Source organism: Ascaphus truei, chromosome 2, assembly GCF_040206685.1.
Source record: "Ascaphus truei isolate aAscTru1 chromosome 2, aAscTru1.hap1, whole genome shotgun sequence".
NCBI classification, from domain to species: Eukaryota; Metazoa; Chordata; class Amphibia; order Anura; family Ascaphidae; genus Ascaphus; species Ascaphus truei.
Window position 1 is genome coordinate 323,219,991 of NC_134484.1, and position 13,574 is coordinate 323,233,564.

At 45.0% G+C, this 13,574-nt stretch overlaps 1 protein-coding gene across 2 annotated transcripts in view; it reads right to left on the reverse strand.

Annotated features, from left to right (window-relative positions):
- The window catches only part of HECW1 (HECT, C2 and WW domain containing E3 ubiquitin protein ligase 1), a 331,172-nt gene that overhangs the window by 114,258 nt on the left and 203,340 nt on the right, over positions 1–13,574 (reverse strand). The window lies entirely within an intron of this gene.

The following is a 13,574-nucleotide window of genomic DNA, read 5'->3' on the forward strand; positions in this document are numbered from 1 at the left end:
ATAAAAAAAGCTTTTAACAGGCTAATGCTTTTACCAGGAACACCCCCCCTCCCCCCCCCCCCCCCACACACACACAACGGGAGCTGTCAGCTGAGTCATTTTCTGAGAAATCAAGGCTGTCCCTTTAATGGCTGGATTCCCTTAATCTTTTCAATGATATCGAGTTCTGCAGTGCATCGCAAAGCAAGCTAAAAGGGAAATACAAAAAATACATACCATATGATGTATGTATGTCTTTATTTATATAGCGCCATTATAAATAACAAATAACACATAAAGTGAAGAAGTGCTTCAGACATAAAAGTAACATTTAGAAAAAGGAGTCCCTGCTCTGAAGAGCTCACAATCTAATTGCTTGGTAGGAAGAACATACAGTGATGGCAGATAGGCATATGGGCAGACTGGGTGGAATATATTCTCGTCTAGTTACATACAGGCATACCCCGATTTAAGGACACTCACTTTAAGTACACTCGCGAGTAAGGACATATCGCCCAATAGGCAAACGGCAGCTCACGCATGCGCCTGTCTGCATGTCCTGAACAGCAATACCGGCTCCCTACCTGTACCGAAGCTGTGCGCAAGCGGGGAGACTATAGAGCCTGTTACAAATGCGTTATTTACATCAGTTATACACGTATATGACGATTGCAGTACAGTACATGCATCGATAAGTGGAATAAAGGTAGTGCTTCACTTTAAGTACATTTTCGCTTTACATACATGCTCCGGTCCCATTGCGTACGTTAATGCGGGGTTGCAGTATGATGGTGCTAGGGAGCATGGTGTATGCCTGCGTTTTCATTTTCAAAACCAGAGAATCAATACTTTTCCTTTTACACAGAACATATTCTCTTTAGCGGAACATATTGCAGTGGAACTCTCTCTCTTAGCCCCAGAGCCACAAGAGGGTAATAATATTTAGTATGCCTCAGTTCCTGTTCAAATGAATGGAAGTACAGCCGTACTACAGCATAGTAGCTTTTTGTGGGTCTGGGCCTTAATGTTTTGTGCATTATTTGCATAGTAATAATGCAGTTACCAATAGTCAGACAGATAAGTGGCTGATATGCTTCAGTGGAACCCGGAGAAATTAGATATTTATTTCATTTTGAACACAATAAAAATAAATACAATTGTGACTGAATTATTCTAAGAAAGTCAGTGAAAATATAATAAACACTATAAATAAGCTACAAAAATGTATATTAATAGTATAGTATAGCACCGTGCGCACATCTACGATATTGCCAATACAAAATTACACAGAGTACAATTTCACACAATAGATAAAATACTGGCGTCTTCACTGTATTCATAAAGAACTATCTATATGGAAAAATCAAAAAATTTGTCATCTCATCTGTATGTTCTTTTCGTTGGCTAGTACTTATTTAATTCAATATCGCCAAGAAAGTGTAAGCCCATATCCAAGTAGCCCATTATAAGTGGCATGACTATTGAACAACTGAAGTTTAAAAGGAAGGAACTCTTACCCTAATGGATCTTATCCTTCTCTCCTCAGGTAAAATCCATCTCTAAATCCTCTGCTGTGTGTATTATATAGTATATGCAAGTGATCCAATGCTAGGTAAAATCCATCTCTAAATCCTCTGCTGTGTGTATTATATAGTATATGCAAGTGATCCAATGCTAGGTAAAATCCATCTCTAAATCCTCTGCTGTGTGTATTATATAGTATATGCAAGTGATCCAATGCTAGGTAAAATCCATCTCTAAATCCTCTGCTGTGTGTATTATATAGTATATGCAAGTGATCCAATGCTAGGTAAAATCCATCTCCAAATCCTCTGCTGTGTGTATTATATAGTATATGCAAGTGATCCAATGCTAGGTAAAATCCATCTCCAAATCCTCTGCTGTGTGTATTATATAGTATATGCAAGTGATCCAATGCTAGGTAAAATCCATCTCCAAATCCTCTGCTGTGTGTATTATATAGTATATGCAAGTGATCCAATGCTAGGTAAAATCCATCTCTAAATCCTCTGCTGTGTGTATTATATAGTATATGCAAGTGATCCAATGCTAGGTAAAATCCATCTCTAAATCCTCTGCTGTGTGTATTATATAGTATATGCAAGTGATCCAATGCTAGGTAAAATCCATCTCTAAATCCTCTGCTGTGTGTATTATATAGTATATGCAAGTGATCCAATGCTAGGTAAAATCCATCTCTAAATCCTCTGCTGTGTGTATTATATAGTATATGCAAGTGATCCAATGCTAGGTAAAATCCATCTCTAAATCCTCTGCTGTGTGTATTATATAGTATATGCAAGTGATCCAATGCTAGGTAAAATCCATCTCTAAATCCTCTGCTGTGTGTATTATATAGTATATGCAAGTGATCCAATGCTAGGTAAAATCCATCTCTAAATCCTCTGCTGTGTGTATTATATAGTATATGCAAGTGATCCAATGCTAGGTAAAATCCATCTCTAAATCCTCTGCTGTGTGTATTATATAGTATACGCAAGTGATCCAATGCTAGGTAAAATCCATCTCTAAATCCTCTGCTGTGTGTATTATATAGTATACGCAAGTGATCCAATGCTAGGTAAAATCCATCTCCAAATCCTCTGCTGTGTGTATTATATAGTATATGCAAGTGATCCAATGCTAGGTAAAATCCATCTCCAAATCCTCTGCTGTGTGTATTATATAGTATATGCAAGTGATCCAATGCTAGGTAAAATCCATCTCTAAATCCTCTGCTGTGTGTATTATATAGTATATGCAAGTGATCCAATGCTAGGTAAAATCCATCTCTAAATCCTCTGCTGTGTGTATTATATAGTATATGCAAGTGATCCAATGCTAGGTAAAATCCATCTCTAAATCCTCTGCTGTGTGTATTATATAGTATATGCAAGTGATCCAATGCTAGGTAAAATCCATCTCTAAATCCTCTGCTGTGTGTATTATATAGTATATGCAAGTGATCCAATGCTAGGTAAAATCCATCTCTAAATCCTCTGCTGTGTGTATTATATAGTATATGCAAGTGATCCAATGCTAGGTAAAATCCATCTCTAAATCCTCTGCTGTGTGTATTATATAGTATATGCAAGTGATCCAATGCTAGGTAAAATCCATCTCTAAATCCTCTGCTGTGTGTATTATATAGTATATGCAAGTGATCCAATGCTAGGTAAAATCCATCTCTAAATCCTCTGCTGTGTGTATTATATAGTATATGCAAGTGATCCAATGCTAGGCCTATATAAACCCAGTCAGAACAGCTAGTCTGCTTGCAGCCCATATCCAAGTAGCCCATTATAAGTGGCATGACTATTGAACAACTGAAGTTTAAAAGGAAGTTCAAAAGAAGTGAGGAAGAAGTGGACACCCCATCTGGCCCTGATTCCTGCATTTGAACTACGCTGGAAAGGAGGATATCATCAATACCAGACTGCATCATTACTGCTGTGATGCTGCCTTTACCATTTATATTTGCTCTGACTTCACTTCTTCTCAAATTATGCACTTCTTTTTACCAGCCTCAGTATGTCTCAAACTCTATTCATATATCTCCATCTCTCCTTTCTTCACCACTTCTCAGTTCACATGAACTCCTTTCTTACCTGCGTCCTCTGACACCACACAGCTATATCCCCTGCACTAAAAAACACCCCTACAAATCCTCCTCACACATCCTCTTTCTATCCATGCTTCTCCTCCTTGCTTCTGGGGATATCTCTCCCAATCCTGGTCCCTGTCTTATTTCAACTTGCTCTCGTCCTCGCCTCCCACATGCAACTTCTACTCCTTCTGGTGTCAACCCCTCCAACCTCATACCCATCCCCTGCCACCCTCCCTCCTCTCTCCCTTTCTCCTGTGCCCTTTGGAATGCTCGCTCCCTCTCTAACAAGTTCCTCTCTGTACATGACTTCTTTCTCTCTCACTCTCTGCTCCTATTTGCTATAACTGAGACCTGGCTCACTCAGTCTGACTCTGCTCTGGAAGCTGCCCTCTCCTATGGTGGCCTTTCCTTCTCCCACACTCCGCGCCCTGATGGCAGGGGTGGAGGCGTGGGGCTCCTGCTCTCCTCTGTCTGCCGTTACCGAACCCTTCCTATTCCCCCCTCTCTTGCTTTTCCCTCCTTTGAGGCTCACACTGTCCAGATCTTCTCTCCTCTCCCTGTTCATGTGGCGGTCATCTATCGCCCACCTACCTCTACTCATCCCCCTTCTGCCTTTCTCTCTCACTTTGAATCCTGGCTCTCTTTCTTTCTCTCCTCAGACTCCCCTGTTCTTCTCCTTGGGGACTTCAATTGCCACATTGATGACCCCTCTCTCTCTTGGGCTTCCCGCTTTCTTTCTCTTACCTCTTCTTTTGGCCTTCAACAGTGGACTGCAGCCAGCACCCACAAGGAGGGCCACTACTTAGACCTGGTTTTCACTAAAAACTTCTCTCTCTCTGATTTCTCCATTTCCCCTTTTCCTCTCTCTGACCATCATCTCATCTCATTCTCTTTATCTCGCTTCTCCCCTTCTCCACCTCCATCTACACCCCGGTTCTGCAGAAACCTGCGCTCTATTCACTTACCTGACTTTGAGTCCACTTTACACTCCTCCCTCTCCTCTCTCAGCTCTGCTACAGACCCTGACAACCTGGTCAGAAAGTACAACTCTGTCTTGTCCTCGTCTCTTGATCTACATGCCCCGCTTTCTCTCTGCCACCCTCGCCCTTCTAACCCTAGAACCTGGCTAAATTCCCACACGCGCATGCTGCGTTCCTCCACTCGTTCCTCTGAACGCCTCTGGAGGAAGTCTCACACTCTCGCAGACTTCCTTCACTACAAATTTATGCTATCCTGTTTCAACTCTGCCCTCTCGCAAGCTAAACAAGCCTACTTTTCTGCACTAATCAACATGCACAAGTCTAACCCACGCCGACTGTTCTCTGTCTTTGATACTCTACTCAAACCACCCTCAGCTGCCTCTCCTTCATCCATCTCCGCTCAGGACTTTGCTGACTATTTTAAGGAAAAGGTGGAATCCATACGGCAGAACATCCCCTCTGTTTCTTCCCCCCATCCTACACCTCTTCCTAACTCTCCTCCTGCCGTCCTTGAGTCTTTTTCCACTGTCTCAGAGGAGGATGTGTCGCTGTTGATCTCCTCTTCTCCCTCTACCACTTGCCCTCTTGACCCCATTCCCTCCCATCTCCTAAAACCTCTAGCTCCTACTATAATCCCTACGCTTACACACATTTTTAACTCCTCCCTCTGCTCTGGAACCTTTCCATCCTCCTTCAAACATGCAACAGTCATACCATTACTCAAAAACAGCAAGCTTGACCCTACCTGTCTTTCTAACTATCGACCTGTCTCCCTCCTGCCTTTTGCCTCTAAACTACTTGAACGTCTTGTATTCTCTCGCTTGCTCCATTTTCTCAACACCTATTCTCTCCTAGACCCTCTACAATCTGGCTTCCGCACTGCTCACTCCACCGAAACAGCCCTCACCAAAATAACTGACGACCTCCATGCTGCCAAAGACAGAGGTCATTACACTCTGCTCATATTACTCGACCTCTCTGCAGCATTTGACACCGTGGACCACCCTCTTCTCCTCCACATTCTCCATACTCTAGGTATTTGGAACAAAGCTCTATCCTGGATCTCATCCTACCTCTCCCATCGTACTTTTAGAGTCTCTTCTGCTAACAACACCTCCTCCTTCTCTATTGATCTCTCTGTGGGGGTACCCCAGGGCTCTGTCCTGGGACCTCTTCTCTTTTCTCTGTACACACTCTCTCTAGGTGACCTAATAAAATCTTTTGGGTTTAATTATCACCTCTATGCCGACGACACACAAATATACTTTTCAACACCTGACCTTACACCTGCTGTACAAACCAAAGTTTCTGAATGTCTCTCTGCTATATCATCCTGGATGGCCCTCCGACGCCTTAAACTCAACATGGCTAAAACAGAGCTCCTCATACTTCCTCCCAAACCTGGCCCTACTACCTCCTTCCACATTACTGTTGGAACTACAATCATTCACCCAGTAGCCCAAGCACGCTGCAGGGGTCACACTCGACTCCTCTCTCACATTCGTCCCTCACATTCAAAACATTTCTAAAACTTGTCGCTTTTTCCTCCGCAATATAACTAAGATACGCCCTTTCCTCTGTTGTTCGACTGCTAAAACTCTGACTCAGGCCCTCATTCTCTCCCGTCTTGATTACTGTAACCTCCTGCTGTCTGGCCTTCCTGCCTCTCACCTGTCTCCCCTACAATCTATCCTAAATGCTGCTGCCAGAATCACTCTACTCTTTCCTAGATCTGTCTCAGCATCTCCCCTCATGAAATCCCTCTCCTGGCTTCCGATCAAATCCCGCATCTCACACTCCATTCTTCTCCTCACTTTTAAAGCTTTACACTCTTCTGCTCCTCCTTACATCTCAGCCCTAAAACTTGTCGCTTTTTCCTCCGCAATATAACAAAGATACGCCCTTTCCTCTGTTGCTCGACTGCTAAAACTCTGACTCAGGCCCTCATTCTCTCCCGTCTTGATTACTGTAACCTCCTGCTGTCCGGCCTTCCTGCCTCTCACCTGTCTCCCCTACAATCTATCCTAAACGCTGCTGCCAGAATCACTCTACTCTTTCCTAGATCTGTCTCAGCATCTCCCCTCCTGAAATCCCTCTCCTGGCTTCCAATCAAATCCCGCATCTCACACTCCATTCTTCTCCTCACTTTTAAAGCTTTACACTCTTCTGCCCCTCCTTACATCTCAGCCCTAATTTCTCGCTATGCACCATCCCGACTCTTGCGTTCTGCTCAAGGATGTCTACTTTCTACCCCCTTTGTATCTAAAGCCCTCTCCCGCCTTAAACCTTTTTCACTGACTGCCCCACACCTCTGGAATGCCCTTCCCCTCAGTACCCGACTAGCACCCTCTCTATCCACCTTTAAGACCCACCTTAAGACACACTTGCTTAAAGAAGCATATGAATAGCACTGTGGATATTCTGAACACAGGATACATAAAGATTGGTCCCCTGCAGACGCACTTACCAGAACTCCCTCTTACTGTCTCTGTACGTTCTCCCTACCTACCAATTAGAATGTAAGCTCCTCAGGGCAGGGACTCCTCTTCCGAAATGTTACTTTTATGTCTAAAGCACTTATTCCCATGATCTGTTATTTATATTATCTGTTATTTATTTGATTACCACATGTATTACTACTGTGAAGCGCTATGTACACTAATGGCGCTATATAAATAAAGACATACAATACAATACAATACAAGCCCACCTGAGGGGCGGGAGAGATTGCTGGCTATCCCTTTCCGGGCGATATGCAACGTGGAACCTTGAGGAATAACCTGTGAATATGTCATTTTGCGATATTTCCAAATTTGCATATGGAACTGCAGAGCTAGATCCGAATAGCGTCAATAAGTTGAATCCTCTCACGGTTTGATCATACGAGAACTGTTTGATAAATATGTTGAGATGCATCTCCATGGGATACTGCCCGTTTTCGTTTGGGAATGCAATTGTTGCAGTTCAATGAATAGACCTCATTCAGTCATGGGGGCCTATTCTATTAGGTTTAATAACTTTGCTGCCACCTCGAACGATGTGGCATGTTCCCACCGAACGGGTTGTCATTTGTGTTATCACGGTATTCAGAAAGAATCTGGAAGCATTTCCACAAGTCTCAGTCGTGAGGTAGGAAAATGCCAATACCGCTCGGCGTAGCAGCGATGGTATCTCAGCCTCCCTCAAAGTTCTCCCCAGTAAGAGCTTCATAGAGAGCCATCTCTCCCTGCGCAGCTCTCACAGGCGATCGCAGTGTTTTTATTTACATTTTAATACTAGTGTATGGGAGCCGGGGGGTCTCCAGAGCTGAACCGCATTAATTTTAGGTCCGGGGACGCCTTGCTTCCCGAGTTACAGGCCCCGGTATGGGGTGCCGGTATCTCCTATGTGTTTAAATGTCCCAGTCATGTGACGCGGGAGATTTAAGATTGCTCCTGCACACTAGTATTAAAATGTAAATAAAAACAGCTTCATTACCTTAGTGGCTAGCCACTAAGGCAATGAAGGGGTTAAACGTGAATACCCAGTTTGTTGGGGGTACAGGGGGTGGAGGAAGGGGCTAGTTGCCCCAGGTTTGGTGGTTAGGCCTGCCAGGAAGGTTGCAGGAGGAGTTAACCTCTTCACTACCATAGCGGTGGTAACTACTATGGTAATAAATGGGGTTAACCATTCCCGCTACCCCTTTCACCCAAACCCTCTACCCCCAAGAAACATTAAACTACAACAACCCTACTACCGACCGCCTCTACCCCCAACAACCCCCCTCAACGTACACAGTACAATAATGGAATAAATTACTATTACAGACCTGGATAATAGCTCATTTGCCCATTAAAAATAAAACATCCGTCCTCGTCTTCCTCTGATCTCCGTGGCACCAAGATAACAATTAAAAACAAACTAATGACCGCTAACCCCTTAATCACCGTAGTAGATATGGATAATAGTAATTTTGTCATTACTGTACTGTATGTGTTGAGGGGGGGGGGTTGGGGCTAGAGGGGGTGACCATTCATTGCTATTGAGGTTATCTTTGCTCCCATTGAGGGCATAGGTAACCACACTGGCAATGAATGGGTATATTGGCTAGTATTGGGTGAAGGTGGTATTTGGTCCGTGGTGGGTATTTATGCCTACCGGGTGGGGTAGCGGGAGGGGTTAGCCCCTTCATTACCATAGCAGTAGTAACCGCTAATGTATTTAAGGGGTTAACACCTCCCACAATCCCCCAGCAAGGCCTAAACACCCACCATGGGCCAAATACCACCTTCCCCCACCACCACTACCCACAAAAAACGGGTGTTTAACCCCTTCATTACCTTAGTGTTTAGCCGCTAAGGTAATGAAGCTGCCTGTAAATGTATTTTTATTGCATTGGATTGAAGCCGTGAGTCTCCGGAGCTGATATTAATGTGGGGCAGCTCCAGAGACTCCCAGCTTCAATCTGATGCAATAAAAATTAATTAATTTTTCTAAGTCCTAATCTCAAATCCCTTGGGGTGGCGAGATGAGATCTGTGATAAGCTTGCTAGCTCAGAGCTCCGATGAGACTATAGGGGCTACTAGAATAGGGTGATGTTATCAAACTGGCGATCTGGAGCTGTTTTCAGCTCCTGCTCGGTGTGTTTGAGCAGGAGCGCTACCACTCGGGAAAATACACTTCCCGAATTAGTTTGGCAAGTTATCGAAGCTTTCTGTATAGCAAACTGGCCAAACCATTCGGGAACTGCTCAAAAAGCTTGATGAGTTAGTTATCGAAGCTACTAGAATAGGCCCCCTTGTGTCATACACACTATTTGAACCTTCCGGCGGTTCTTTTCCTTCTGGAGAGACCTCACTGGTTAGTTCTGTGTGTGACCCGATATTTCTGCGGACATAATTTTCACTGCTGGCAAGGAAAAAGCGGGGACTGTTTGGGACTTGCCTCGCGGACCTCCATTGTATCCGTGAGCCTGTTGTCTCGTGCAGTAGAGATTTTTGAAATGTAGAGGGCGTGATCCATGTCTACTCTCTCAGCCCAACACAGAGAAGAGAGAGGAGCCTCTCAATCACAAGACAGTGCAGGATGCACCTTCTGAGCAGCTGGTGTGCCTGAGGTAATGTCACGTTATGAACCCTAATGTAATGGAGCTTTAAGCATTTGGCCCTAAATCATCTACAGCCTATTAAACTTGGTAAACAAAGAAAACATTATTGAAGACGGTTTATATATGTTAACGCGTATCTCTGCACTAACATGTTTAATGCACACATACACGATACAGCATGTAAGCCTTTGCTAATAAGAGAATTCATGGCCATTGTTTTTATATAAAATTAGCTCTGTGGATCGCAGTTAAGCTCAGGGAAACTAAAGCCCGTGATCAATTTTCAAAACATAACGTTATGAGCCCTGAGTTACTGGAGCTTTGTGAATCTGGGCCTTATACATGTATGTTCAGAAGGCCTCTCTTGGCATCAGTTTCAGAGTTACAGATGTCATAGACGTTATTGCCAGTGGGTATAATAGCGGGGCAGGTCTGCCCCCTTTTCGTGCTCCCCCCGGTGTGTGTCCTGCTGCAGCGCGCCAGCTGGAGCAATAAGTCTGCTTTATCTGTATGTGGGGCTTGATGCATATTCCTCATAGTATCATTACCCCATTCAAGCAAGGAAAGTCTGCAATGCGTTGCAGGGTCTCTCCCAGCACTGAAGGAGTTACTTATTTCTCAGTCTGCATGCCAAATATGAGTGTTGTTGTAGACCAAGAGTTAACATCATTCTTCATTCAATTTAGACGTTTTGATGGCAAACCTGACCTACACATTGTCCCCTCTCCTGTTGTACAGGAGCTGAATCATCGCCACACTGTTCCTACTCTCAGTCCTGCTCATCCTTAGGAATGTTTTAAATGCCCGAGGGTCGGGATGACAACACGTCAGGATTAATAGTCCTTTAGAAAAGAATCTTGGCAGAGTACTGACCAACATTTTGAAATTATTTTCATAGGGATTTGAGAGGATTATGCAAAGTAGAGAGTGGGCTTCCTCATTTGCATGCGTTTGCACACAGTACATCTCGTGTTTGTTCAATACTGCTTAACAATAACAATAATCTTCTAGATGTCTTTACCATCCAATGCCAGGGTTAAACCCATAAAGTACTAACCCAGGGGGTAGCCAACTCCAGTCCTCAAGGGCTACAAACAGGTCCGGATTTCAGGATATCGCTGCGTCAGCACAGATGGCTCAATCAGTGTCTCAGTTATTATGACGGAGCCACTGATTGAGCCACCTGTGCTGAAGCAGGGATATCCTTAAGATCTGATCTGTTGGTATCCCTTGAGGACTGGAGTTGGCTACCCCTGTAGTAATCCATGAAGTACACCGAGCACCAGTTCTACAACCTTATTGGTCCAAATATACTACATTGGTGCACATTCTATAGTTTGGACACGGTGTAATATGTCATGTGTTGTTCTTCATCTGAGGTTGTATTTACCTAATTTTTTGACCTGCTAAGGAACTGTTATTATGTCCTGATAAGTAAAACCATGGAATTCAAAGAGGGTGTACTTTCTTTTTCATATAACTGTATATGAATACAAGCTATGGAGCTTGTGCTTTTTTGTGTTTGTTGAGTATTTGTGAATAGCTGGAAAAGTGCCAAAGAACACAGGACCTCCTCCCACACGACCGTCTGAGATGACGTCACCCCGTCTCTACGCGTTTCGGCACGTTGCGTGACTTCCTCAGGAGTTGATTGGTTGATGTTCTGTAGCCAGTTTTATAGGGCAGAGTCCATGTAAACACGGCAAAAAAGCTCAAGGAAGACTAGAATCAGCAATGCTGATTCAACACACATCGTAACAGCTAGTAATTTAATGTTGTTAAAAGAATTAAATAATAATAACTAGAAAATACTCAATTAGCTTAAAGTGCAACTTGTGCTATACATACAGTATGTAGCCATGCCTAACAATGTCTACCGTCATCTCTCCTGCTGGCAGTAAAACCTGGTAAGTTACAGGAATGCCAGCAGTAATTATGGAGGTTTGCCCTCATACCCTGGTGAGGTGCCCTATGTATGGATGGGAGTGGCTACATGCTCTGAGTCCCGAGTTAGTGACATCAGAGATGTGCCTGCTTCCTGAGGTATATAAGGCACTGCACTGCCTAAAGTTAGTGCGTGTGGTTGCTGCGAGTTGATGGTGCAAGGTGAAGCAGCCAGTTACCGGTGCCCACTAGTGGAGTAACTAGTGGTATCAATTTATATCAAGCCAGAGAAGGCCAACTGTGTCCAGGGACCTGGCACAGGGGTGATCTCCCTACGGGGAGAGGGAATCCCACTCCATTGAGAGGGCATAACTTTTAAAGGGAATCACGGAAGAATGTGCGGCTGAGACAAGGACTGTGAGGGGCAGCTGGCCCTTATCACCATGCACAATAAATATGGCTTGTTTACCAAGAACCCCATGGTGTGAGTCTGCAATTACTCTCCTGGGGCCCTCACCACCAAGAAGGAGTTCCTCATCAGGACCATCTACCTGCATACGCATAGATCCTGATGAGGTGGAGGCGCTGCATGTGATGTAAGTAGGACTCGCACCCACTACCCCAGCTACCTGTCTTATTGACATCCCCGAATACCATCATGCGGGAGACTCAGGAGTCCTGTTGCCTACAGGTGCACCACCACACACAGACATGTAACGGGGCTGGATAGACCACAGGGGCCAATGTGAGATTGGGTGGGTCAGACCAGACACGAACACGCGTTACAGTTGGAGGCGCTGCTGAGATACCTGTCAACAGTACAGGCTTTTGCTAGGCTCACCAGGAACGGGAAGAGTGTCTGTTGCAACTTTGTGCTGCATGAAAAGGAGCCAGGGGTAGTCAAGGGAGGCCGTGGAAGACGTGGAACGTATAGACGCCCTGGGATTCTTAGGTCTGGAGCCGGGCTATAGCTGTCCGAGTCCCTTGAGGTAGTGCTAGTGTAAGACGCCTAAAGGGATAAACTGGTAACTTAGAGCAGGAATCCTGGAGAGGGTCTGCGCTAGACTGACCAACAGTAGGTAGACTCCAAAGTATTGCATGGACGAACCAGAGTACTCTAGCCCATTCCAGACCAGTGAATAGGGAGCACAGACTGGGAGGAAGGAGATACAGCAGACAATGCAGGAGTGGGCCTAGCCTGAGGTAGTGTAAACACGAGTCAGATTTACATTAGGTACACAAGGTGGTGCACAAGGCATTTTTATTGTATCGGTGAGGCAGCTGCCCCGCAGAGTGGAGCTCCATGTACAATAATTCAAGACACAGTATTCTAATGGCGACCGACAGAATGGAGAATCGGCGCAGTGCGGTAGCTCAAGTATGGCTGATGGAGGCCGAAGGAGAGAACGAATATGAGATGATGTATGAGGAAGAGGAGCCAGCTACAGAGGAGACTTTTGTGAGCCTGTTGTGGAATGGCGTGAAGACAGTAGTAGTGCCGTGTATGGCCTGCTTAGGACCTTGGGGTACAGACCCTGAGGATAGTGAAGGAGACAGTGTTGTGAAATGGGAGGCACGAAATGGACTTACTTGTCAAACAACATACAAACAATCGAACGCTACCTCAACAATGAATCTGATTGACAGTGCAATCCAAGATGGCGGTTCCCGCGTCCCTGGGAAACCGCGTGGGCCAGTTGCAGAGAATATTGCAAATGCTAAATCTGCAGAAAGTTGGCCAGGAGTGGCGCCAACGGAAAGACCCCGCCCTATTGGGGGGTATGGCGCGAAAGCTGGAGCCGTGCCCACATGGACTGTGACTAGTTCCGCCCCTGTGCTGGGCCAGCCTACAAGTCTACGGGACATCCCCCAAGTTTCAACCAGGGGGAGTGGTTTCCTGTCTTGGTGGATGCGGATGGAGAAAGCTGGAGGAAGGGTTGGTGACCCAGCCCATGCCCTTCAGTTGCGAGGAACCAGCAAGCCGTACAGACCACTAGTGCGAGCACCTCCATTTAT